General features: G+C 40.7%; 1 protein-coding gene across 6 annotated transcripts in view; it reads right to left on the bottom strand.

Moving 5' to 3' along the window:
- The window catches only part of MEF2D (myocyte enhancer factor 2D), a 383,277-nt gene that overhangs the window by 266,396 nt on the left and 104,717 nt on the right, over positions 1-12,164 (bottom strand). Inside the window, exon 1 of one of the 6 annotated variants that reach the window (XM_069218037.1) lies at positions 7,263-7,340. The exons of the other annotated variants lie outside the window; for them this stretch is intronic. The gene's annotated coding sequence lies outside the window, so the exon portion shown is untranslated. Of the gene's footprint in view, positions 1-7,262; positions 7,341-12,164 lie in introns of those variants that run through there. 6 annotated transcript variants of the gene reach the window in all.

Genomic DNA, 12,164 nt, shown 5'->3' with positions numbered 1-12,164 from the left:
ACCTCCACCTTTCATGCTGGTCATTTACTACATGTAATATTATCCCAATATTGTTTTTGCCCCAGTTCGATCCGATTTTAACCATTTGTGCCTTGTGAACCAATGAGTTTACTGGAAATACCCAACAATGTATTTGTTTGAAAGGTATGTTGGCACATGGAATTTGTATAGTGCAAGCTTACCTAAAAGACACGCAAATTCAGAACAGTGGCTGGTGCATCTTGTTCGAATTATAAAAGATTGATTCAAATCCCTTAAATGTCCCAATTAAGGCACCATTATTGATGGAGCAAGCACAGACAGGGGTCTCTACACGGCTCTGCTCCCCTTGCATTCATTAGTTTATTTTAAGTGATAACACAAACACAGGGACAAACCTCTCTCCCTACACGATACGTCCGTTGCCCTAGCCCTACACAACAATCATCTATTCCTACTTTTATTTCCCTGTGACCCAGAAGAGACACCCTCAAATTTCAGACCACTTTAACCTATTCAAGTCTCCAAGTTGACCTATGTCCATAACCTTCTCCGTTCCATAGATAACGCCAAGCCAATATGCAAAGTCCCAAGCAGGACTAAGAGGAGAAGAGGCTGCTGACATCAGTTTCATCAGGAGCATGGGTACGTTAGTGCTGGGGTCAGTGTAAAGCATCTCTGATGCCTTGCATCAAAATATATTCTACCTCAATGTCCCCTGTCGCCGTGAACATATTTCAGATTTCAAAGGGCAACCTGTTGACCCCTTGCTTATGTGGCCTATATAGATGTCTACTATGTCTGGACTAAGCTCTTGGGCTTGCGGTTTGGGTACTGCTCAGTAGCCATCTTGCACAACAAGCACTGACAAAGGCAATAGGCCTCGCCTATCTAATGGGATTGCAGAGCTGTTGGCTTGCCAATGCTTGTGCGTAAAGTATTGTTTACAACGTAATATAAACCATTTCAATATACTTCTGCAGTACCTGAGGGAGCAGGTTAATGAGCCTATTCAAGAAGTCACAAGCTAAGTACACCTTTTGCCTCAGAGGCCAATTGAGTGAGAGCTGCAGATGGCCTTTACCCCAGCACCATAAAAGAGTTTGTGCGTCAAAGCTTGTGCTTTCATCCAATATGTGCAATGCAGGAGACAAATCGACAACGACCTCTAAATTTTTCTCTTCAGCCCGTACCCCCAGCATATATATTCTTGTTGCTGAGTTTCTACAGGGGAGCTGGACGGGATAGAGATCAATACAGTGTATGTGTGGATTTTAGTAGGGGGAGCAGCACAAGAGGAACACAGCTATAAAATACACTTTCGTGGAGAACTAAATGATAAAAGAGAAAAAGCAGTTCCCTAGATGTGAGCGGAGCAAGGGTACAAGGCAGCCAATCAAAAGAACTGAAAAAATGCTGTGATCCAGGCAAGGAAAAATCACAAGAATTGGAAGGAAATGCACCGAATAAGAAGTAAGACATTAGTGACAATAAAACCAACCAATGGTATGCAATGGGCAGGAATTAAGCCCTCTGTAAATTCACAATCGGTCTTTCATAACCAGACAGTTTGCGATGTAAGGGAGACCTGAAAATGGATGCTAAGTATGAGTCATTCAGTGACCGTATTCCATCAAGGCACAGATCCAAGGATTCATAAAGTGGCAGTGTTTCTTCAAGCAAAACACTGAAGACTAACAGAACAGATAATTCTAGTGAGCATTTCTCCAGTACTGTAACTAGCATGAGCAGGTTCTGAATTATGATTGGCAGGGTCAGCTTTAGAGCGCTGCGTCTGGTGCAGCTGCACATGCTGCTGCTCCTGGGCAGCGTAAGACAGAGGAGGGTCTTTGATTAGAAATCACTTGTGGATTTAAAAGCACCTGCTGCAGAGTCCCTTGTAAGTCCAGCAGTTTTTAGGCAACAATACGAATGTCAAGATAAGGTCAATGTTCCACCTGGAGATAGATGGAGTTTTGTCCTGCAGTTCTGACTCATCATAAAGTAGCGCAAAGGGTTAATGTCCTGCTGCAAGAAGTATGTACAGTGCAGATAACAGAACTGTATTTTATGTGGATAAGTCAGTGGCTTACTGCTTTTACCACAGAGATCATTTTGTTACTTGCAGTTCATAAGTTACAATCCTAATATAGCACAGTGACCTATGAACTGTCATCAAAGAGCTGCATGCAAAGTGCATGGTATAGGTTCAAACTTTGTGATTTTGCCCGCCCCCCTGGCCATTTACAATTCTAATGTTGCTAAATATGGGTTTGTTTGCATAGAAATGCAATTTATTACTAAAGCCAACGCCAACTGCTCTGGTACTTTTTAAATCCTGAGTTTGTGCTTCTGCAGCCCAAACTCTCTTACTCTATACTGCCTACCAGTATGGATGAAATTATTCTTATGCCTTGTAATCCTCAGTGTCCTATGTAACATTTTCTACAGACTGATTCACACACACATGATTAATTGTTGCCGTATAATGGGTGCGTGGTGTAAAGTGCTCAGACACCGTACTCTGGGGTGAGTAGAGTTATAAAACAAATGAAATGCATGTGATAGGGCTATGGAGAAATGTTGCGCACTGCTGGAGGGGAGTAGTGAGGGAATCCGTGGAGAAGGAGGTCACTGAGGTAGGGCGCCAAAAAAGATTATTCAACTAAGTGCTAGCAGCGCTAAAGCTGGCCCTTATGATTGGCTTATTCTCTGGTACGTATATCTAGAGACTATAATTCCTATAATAATAATTGTGAAAGATATGTTTGGCATAGAAAACATGGAATATAAATTTGCAGGTATTCTGGTGTTAATTGTGATGAAAATTTACTGGTATTGCATTTCAAAAGGTTTAGGTGTAGCACAATATTTACGATCGACATACCCTGATCGGTGATGTCAATCGTTTATAGTATGGTATAATATACTCTCTCAAGACTGATGTTGTATCGTCCAATTTCTGATGCAGTTTTTCTAGTGACCACTATGTGGCAATGAAAAGAAATAAAATGGTGTTGTTTAAATGTGGACCTGTGAGGGAATTCTGTGATTAGGGCAGGAAGAATGACAACCCTATTATCCACAGCGAAACCAAAACACAGTGAAATGCAAAAAAAGAGGAAATCAATAAACAGGAGCAAGGCAACTGAGACTCACACAAGTCTTCAGGACCTCTTCTATTGGTCCCTTGTTTAGCATGGTTGATATCTCTAGCAGAATTTATTTTAGATGGGAAGGTAGTGCCCCTGTTGGAAAAACATTTGGTAGTCTTGTGATGCACTCTAGTTTGTGCCCATGAGTGATGACATCTAGCAACTATCTGCCTGTTGTAATAAGGGACCACTGATGGAGATGACTGGAGATACCACCCAAGTTGTTTTTGTGGATTGCGGGAGTTAACCTGCTCCATTGAAAGGCCACTGCTTTCTTGAAGTTCCTCCATCAGGGAGGTTGTTTACCTCTGGGTGTCTGCTTGTACATCACTGGAGGTGGCTGTCTGTAAAGTTGCTGGGAATGTTGGGAGTGATACAGGCTTAGAAAGGACTTGTATTGTTGCCTGTATGATCTTCTGCCCCTGGCTCCTTGAAAGGACTGTCTCCATATTTGTAGCATTCCCAAGGACTTAGCCGTATCTATCTTTATAGTTTGGAGAGTGTTGCCTACATGTTAGCCGAATAATGCCTCACCATCACAACGTAGTCTGTTGGGAAGTTCACAGGTGGTGGCACAGGCGGGGATGGTATTGGGATCAAATAGTAATCCCACTAACTGGGTAATGAAGCAGTATATATGATCTCGCCCTCTTCAGCCAATGTACTTTCCAGTGTAGATAAATGGGTCACTGGTGCTGGTAATATACATGTGCGCAAGTAACCAGAGTATGGATCTGTGGTAATCGCATTGGCCTTGGTGATCGTGGTGGAGGCTCAGTTGGTGCAGGATCTGGAAATTTCCTATAATAGTCTTGGAGCATATGCTGGCGATTATTGACCTAAGTCAGAGGCATTTGTACTGACTATTCTAGGTGTTCCTGTTGACCATAACCAGAGTAGTCGTCATCATATTGTACTGGTTGTTCACCTGAAGTATAATATTGGTCCTCATAATATTGGTCGTCCTCACCATCATCATCAGGCTCCTGACACTTCAAATGAGGCTCAGAACAACTATGTGCTACCCCAAAGGAGCCTTCATCCTCCAACTCATCATCATCCAATAAACACACAGGTGGCAAAGGTAAAACCTTACTTGGCGATGTGTGGATAGGCAATATAGGTTTTTTGTAGAGGATTTTCCTTTTATAGAAATGACTGATACTGGCATCAGTGATATCAATGGCGTTTTTGTTGATGGTCCAGTCATTGGCAGCGTTGTCAATGAGATTTGCAATGGAGGTGTCATTGTCGACGTGGCTCTCATCAGCACTGTTGGCGTTGTTGGGTCTCTCATCAATGGAGCCACCGCCAGTGGTGTGTTTGACAATGTTTTAGAGATCTTCATAAACCCCTTTTTGGTCGATGGTGCCGACGTCAAGAGGATTCTTGATGTGAGTATCATCACTGATGCTATTGGTGATGACGATACTATCATTGGTGATGCCTCTGATTTAAATATTGATGTGGTCATAGTGGTTGTGACCGTCGACGTTGTCGACAAGGATGTCGGTGACAGTGCCACTGTCAACGAGAATTCAAATTGGGATGCAGTAACTGTTTTTACAGGTCTTGTCATTGAAAGATGGCGTTGTAGGCTCAGATAAAACCTTTCCTGAGGAGAGTTTCTCCTTTTTCTGAAGCTCATGGATGTTCCTCTGATTTTTTAGAATGTCCTCAAGACCCAAGGTGGGCCTTCTTCAAAGCCTATTTAGGTGACCCAGGAGGCACTCTCTCACAAGACCTATCCCTCTAATGGGATTTGTCTGTTGTAGAGGATTTATCACTGTCCTCCTCAGAGAGTTTTTTTCGTATTTCAATTTCTACAGCCAAATCAACAATCTTTCCTCTCTGTCTTTCAGAGTTTTCTGAGAAAAAGTGCAGCTTAGCTTACAGTTTTTTAACTTTATGTTCAAGATGAAGACAGTAGATGCACTCTTGGTGAGGATCCTCTGAATTAGTCTCTTTTTGCCACATGTCCCGTATGGCCTGAATAGACATTTCTTAGTTGGTTCTGTCATTTTTGAGAAGTCAGAATATGAAATAGTAGATATAAATCTTAACATGAAGAGAATCCTTCTTGAATGCAGAGGAAAAACTGAGCAGAGCTCAGGAAGACTCCAAACACACAATGTACGGTAGATAATTAGAGGGAATGATGCCTCCGTGGTCAGAGTTCCAAAGGGTGCTGTTGCCTGATTGGCTGGACTTTGGGTCCTACTAAATGATAAGGATACGTTAAGGAGGTGAATGTTTTTAACATTAACTCCTATGTAGGTCCTTAAATACTGCTTTCTATGGTTCAGTGAAATTCCCACTTTGAAAATGGGGAATGATTTAAGCATGTGAATCTAATAAAGATCCAATACTAGAGAATAAGAAAACGACCTTAGTTGCAGGTCTAAACAGATTGATGGTATTCCACAAAATGGGAGGTAAACTCTTCGCAAGTGCAGCACAACAGATAAGAAACCCCTTTAGTTGTGGGTCTGAACAGACTAATGATGGTATACATCCACTGAGGGGTAGATCCTCCAAGTGCAGCACTGCAGATATGAAATTCCCTTCCAGCAGTCCAAAGGTGCACACTGGCTCGTATGTCTTCAATTTCCAATGCAGATCCCACCACTTATGTTTCCTCTTCAAATATCCTCGTCCTCATCCTTACTACCTTTTCTTCTATAGCATACGCTGATGCCCTGTGATTATGTGCTGCCTTCACTTCATAAAATGAATGACGATGAAATCCACACCTGCAAGCTTACACTTTGAAAACTCCATCATATACAAATATCAGGAGAGCAGCTGTAGTAAATTGGATTCATCAGGGACTTGTAAAGGCTACCACACATTCAAATGAATTAGAAGTGCCTGGAGTTTACTCACAAGTTGGTTAACTACTTCAAAAACATACATTAATATAAATTCTAATAAAGATTCCTACAATTTCCTTTATGTGTGATGGAGACAAACTGAAACACCATCAAATTAGTAGGAGGGTGAAGATAGGGCAGCATGCCGTTCCAAGGGCAATCCAAAATTATGAAATTAGCATTGTTATGATTCGGTGTAACTCTTCCATGAGACCTAAAAGAAATTGATATGTGGCTCATCAGCATCACAAAACTATCAAAGAAAAATCAATCTTTCAATGTGCACAGGAACAAACATGGGGTGATAACACAATGTGACAAAGATAAAAGTGAGGGACACACAACAACTAATTATATGATTAGACCCTACCACCTCTACATACATCAACACCTTGAATGCTATCTACAAATTTGGTCTGTAAGGGAAGTACATGAAAAAAATGATTCATTATGTGGCATAAATAAAGGTAGTAGTATATGCTCAGAGAAAACACGATTTGTGAAAAAGGACTTGTTTATCAGAAAGAATAACTACCAAAGCTATGGTTAAAGACGTTTCTCACTATTAAAATAAAGGGTCCTCCCCTTTTCTATGACTGGTATTGGTTGCTTTATTCAAGAGAACTATTTTGCAGAATCATCATAACTTAAAATAAATTAGAAGTTGATACTAGGCTTCCCTCGCTCTGTGGTGGAATGGTAGAAATGGGAAAATTTACTCCAGGATTCCATACATTAGGGGTTAAGGTGTGGTAGCCAAGAGGGGATGGAGTCAAGAGGGTCCGGAATCATCAAAAGCAAAGTCCCCCTACTAATGAATACATTTATTTTAAAAAAGCAACCCTAAAGTAAATGGCTAGAAGGCCAAATGTGACTGTAAAACCGTTTTGGCTTGTTGAATTGGCTGCATTTTAAAAGACCTTTCGGGTTAAGGCAATCTGCTGTAAAGATCTTTGTGTGCCCAGAAAATACCAGAGTATAATAAGAAAACTGGTGGTTAATGCACTTGCGGAAGTGATGTGCCTGCAATTTAGAATTGACCTGTCATAAAATAACAAAGAGGGTTTATGAGCCTAGTGCAAAACACAGTGTAACATGCAGATAACTGATTTCTAATTTATGGAGACAGCTAAGTGGGTTACTGCTATTGTTGCAGAAACCCTTGCGCTCCTGCAGGCCATTAATTATAATACATATGATATAGTAAAGTGAGTAATGAACCAGACTCAATGAGCTGAATGCAAACTATACAGACCTTATCGTTTTTCTCAACCTTTGGTTATGCGAAGGTTGCTAAAAACAACTCCACCCTCCACTTTCTGCAGATCCCACACATGCATTTCTTGACTTTGTGTTTCTAAAAAAAAAAAGTAATTTTTGTTTTGGAATCAAGCCCTTTCATTACTGGATTACAATGAAGTGTAAAAACACGTACACTTAACATGAACGCTTTTCTTTACGGACGATATGTGACTCATCCGCCTTGTAACCCTCATTGTCTTATAGAACGTTTCTCACATATTAATTTACACACTTTAATGATTTATAACTGTGGTATACTATCTTTTTGATGTAAATAGCTCTAAAACCCTTCACTGGGATTAGCAAAGCTATAAAATAATTTTAAAAAAGTAAATAAATAAGTATTAAACAAGACAATTGTATTGGGCCTAGCTTGACTCTATTCGAAGCTGGTCTGAGCGCAAAGCAGACAAAATATGACCACCCCTGAATGTGTATTGGTGTCAGCAAAATTCAGCTGGACCAAGTCAGGATACTTCACTGGTGACGGACCAGACCGGATTCAATAAAAGCTGTTTGACGCGAGATCTGGCTTTCCCCCCCCAGCTCATTTCTTGCACTGCCCCTGCCCTTGATAGGCATGATGAAATTCAACTGCTAATTAACAGCATGACTAGACACTACAATTTTGACCACTGGAATGCGAAAGGGCTAAGTGGAAATGCACAAATCTAACAGCCTGACATGAACGCACACGCCTGGTGCCATTTTCTACCATTCCAGTGTAAGGCTAGAACAGTTAAGCTCCGTTTTATGGAATAAAGGGCCAGAATGTGTTTTGATAAGTAAAAACATCAAACTGCTATTCTATAACACCTTACCATATCACAATGTGTGTTTGCAACCAAGTGCAGACTCATTATTTGCAAGGGGCCTTCCAAATACTGAATGGGAATGGTATTAATGTTTGGAGACTGAATTCCTGCCGCAAAACAGTAATACTTTAAAACCAATTCAAAACTGGTGCTGGTGACCCATTCAGAAATGAAAAGGGGTGCCTATGGTACCACTTGCCATTACAGACTGGTGAACAAAATCATTTTTAGAAGCAGACAGTGGTCTCATGGACCACTGCCAACTCTTAAAAAATGAAAGTTAAACATTTCTTTTTCGAAACGCATTCAGGTTTCCTTTAAGGACAATGAGCTGCATTTTACAAGAAAAAACACTGTGTTATTAAAAAACAATCACAGACAAGGTGGTCTGCTGATGCAGCAGGCCATTCTCCATGTGATGGCTATGATTCCTAGTTGGGCACAAATTGTGACCTAACTCATGAATATTCATGACGTGTTTGTGGCCCACTTTTTTTTTTTTTTTTTTAAACTGTCATACACTAGAAGTCACCATTTCAAATTACAATTTGGTAAGAATCACAATCCTAATGTTGCTACAGCCCTCGGTGTGATGTGAGAGATATATATATATATATATATATATATATATATATATATATATAAAACTTTTTCAACCCCTGGGCCGACACCGATTTCTGTAGTTTGGGGCAGTGAACTAGGTTTGAAAATGTGAAGATATACCAGGATTTGTCTACCTGTCACTAATAAAGAGCATATATAATCGTCGACAACAAGGCCGCCTTAATGTTCAAATTAATCATACTAGCAATACCATGGCTGCTGAGGTCGGCATTTTACATCAGAGCCGAGCCATGTGTTTTGGGATCGTGTTTTAGACACTGCTTGACAACATATTAAGTTGGTTTTCATGGCAGTCTGTCTAAGCAGTATCTCCAGACGGCATCTCTTTCCTAAACACACTGTCCTTACACTCGGAGTGTTGCGTTTATTATTCAGTATTCAGGCCGCATTGTGTCTCGCAGCTATGTCCCTCCTTTCACCCTGGCTTGAAGGAAATGTTAATGCACTTTTGAAAGCGTTTGATAACACTGCTGTAGAGTCTAAGTGGTAATTGTTGGGTCAAATATTTTACCCTTGAAATTCCTATGATCCCTACAGATTGGCAGCTGACAGCTCGTTTTATGAAAAACCTTGGCATCAATATACTAAAAGATAAGGTATTTCTAGGGGTTAGGCTTTTTGCAGAAAAAATCTGGCAAAAAGTGGACCCGTTTCAACTTTAACCCTCAGCTATTTGCTTCACAATGGCCAGCTCTCACCATTGTCAGGAGTCTCAGGTTCACTATGTGAATCGACCTAAAGCAGCCGCATGTAGAAAAATTACCTTACAGAGCCTCCCTCTGGTGCCTAGAGCAAAAAAGCCTCTCTGCCGTCCCTCAGGGATTTAGATTTGTTGGTGTCCCAGACTCACAAAGGTTTAGGCTGTGGGGCTGAGCGCACCTCACTTCCCTCCGCCACCATCTACCATCAGCAAGTGTGCAGGAGGCACTGACTTTGGCTTTCTGTCTGGCAGGCCCAGCAGCTGCAGCCTCAATCCACAAGGACTCTAGTCTGATGGAGTGGTACCTGCATCAACCAGAGCCATTCCCACCCCCAAGATATTCACCCTGACCCTGAACTGCAAGACTTGGCCTGAGGTGAGAAATTACACAGTAGGCCCATCGGTTCAGCACCCTCGGGGACCCTGTGGGCATCCTGTTGTTTTCGTGGCACTTCTTTCCAATAGCATAAAGTGGTCCAACGTTAGAAAGAAATAATGAGTGAGATCCACAGGACAGACGATTGTAATGTCTGATTGGTACTATACATTATGATTGGAAAGTGAAAGGTTAGGGACGACGAGGTGAAAGACACTCAGCCAAACAAGTTAGATGGGTAGTGATTTCATGGTACACCAAGATATGGAGAAGGGTTCATAACCCCTCCTCACCTTTACTCTCGTATTATTTTCTTTCTCTGTCCCTCTTAGTCATTTCTCTCCAAAGCCACACGCAATCTTTCTGATATGCATAAAAACATGCTTTGTCTCTCTGTCTTCCATCTTCTTTGATTTTATGCTTTCATTCTAATTTTTAACCTCACAACTCTACCCCTACTGAACAGGGAAAAATGTTCCCCACAGAGTAAAGAGACAGCCAGATGGTCTGAAAATACAATCCCTCACTAAAAATGAAAACCAAAGCATGAAGAATCTAAACACACGGACAGGTTTTCAGCCAACGAAGGACTCAAAGGTATTCAACAATCTCACACACAGCTCCACAAGCATACACACTCAAGCAATGTCAGTGCACAAAGCAAACGGGAATAGAAACAGAAGCCCAGCTGACAGAGGAAAAACACCATTGCTTCATTGTTTTATTACAAATACTAATATAGTAAAAACAGGTACCACTCATTTTTACAAGTTTTGAAAATATGAGAAAACAGACAAAACCATACCAGAATTCACAACAAATAGAAATTGAAAAAAATAATCTTTAACTAACCAGTACACTTCATTCACATAATTGCTAAACACATTAGGCAAACTGAAAATTGTTTACACGAACAGTATAGTGAGGAACAGTATCAGCGCCACTATATATACTATAACAGTATCCACTATAGCAAATTTATAATTATTAGCAAAATGGATGCCACAGAGATCTTTGATAAATGGGGAGAAATGCAGCTGTTTCAAAGTCTGCGTCTCCAATGCAGATCTGAAAAGCGTGTCACATGCAACTGACCAATCCAACCCACCCGAACTCTGACTTTGCACACTTCATTGGACTAGAACATCACCCAGTTGTAATCCACTGTGTTGTGCTTGAGTCTTTCTTTCATTTCCTATGATATACATCACATCTTGTAGTACCCACACCATACGCTATACCCAGATAGAAATCACACAGTCTCTTCACACTCCTAGATTCAGAATGCTCATGTGCCTTTTGGGCCATGCAATGGCTCACATTAGAAAAGTACTGCACATAAAAGAACCCTGGAAGCGACTGATATTCATGTTTCATCCGACCATGTGTTTCATCCACTATTTTACTTGTAGCTAGTGAAGAGCACGATGAAATTGAATGCGATTCTGATTTTGATCTATGTTCCTGAGAATTTGTGTTATCCTATTGATGATGGTACAATCCTTTGCTCAACTGGCATTGCTTTGACACCTGAGAGCTAACATTCTCAATAAAAATGTGCATGATATATCAAGAAAGTCAACTCGTATGTATCATGTGCTTTCCCAGAAGCATACATGCTCCTGGCACATAATAACATATGGCCTCTGGTCCTGAATTCGTTGGTGTGTTTTGAATAAAATAACATACTATAAAGTTACCATGACAGGCACATGCAGATAAAAACCCTCCCTAGAGATTATGCTTCAAATGCATTCTAAAAACATGAATATCTGGCAATACTATGACCCTTGTGAAAATTCAAAAACATCTCATAGAGGGTCAATTACATTAAAATTGAATATTGATAATTATCCGGGATTTTACTTTGAGGACAATTATTTTGCTTGAATATAATATACACACCACTTGTATTATTTGCTAAACAGAAAAATACACATTTCATGAAGTTTTAGTATAAAGCCCTTACAGGGATGCATGCCCAAGGATTCTGAGAAAATAAGTTCACACGTTGGCATATGCAATCTTTCCAGGTTCTAAAAATTCCTGCTTCAATAAGGCTTTTACTAAATTTGCAAATCTAATCTCCAACCTATTGTGTCTGTGACCAAGATGCAGTTGACGTGTTTCATAAGCTAAATGTGTGGCGTTTTTTTATTGCCGCACCCTTGTTACAACACCCAGAATGTTCACAAACCTTCACTTCTGATTACGCCTCTGGACCGCCTTCTCGACATACAGTTTACAGGATCACAGCTCCTTCTACTTTCCATCTCCCCTGGCCACCGCAGGGAATTGTAGCAGGTCTTGCTGGAATTGCTCATTATTAAAGTGCCTACG

The sequence above is a fragment of the Pleurodeles waltl genome, chromosome 12 (genome assembly GCF_031143425.1).
Source record: "Pleurodeles waltl isolate 20211129_DDA chromosome 12, aPleWal1.hap1.20221129, whole genome shotgun sequence".
Lineage (NCBI taxonomy): Eukaryota > Metazoa > Chordata > Amphibia > Caudata > Salamandridae > Pleurodeles > Pleurodeles waltl.
Note: the sequence above shows the minus strand (reverse complement) of the source record. Positions and strands in the feature narration are given on the sequence as shown.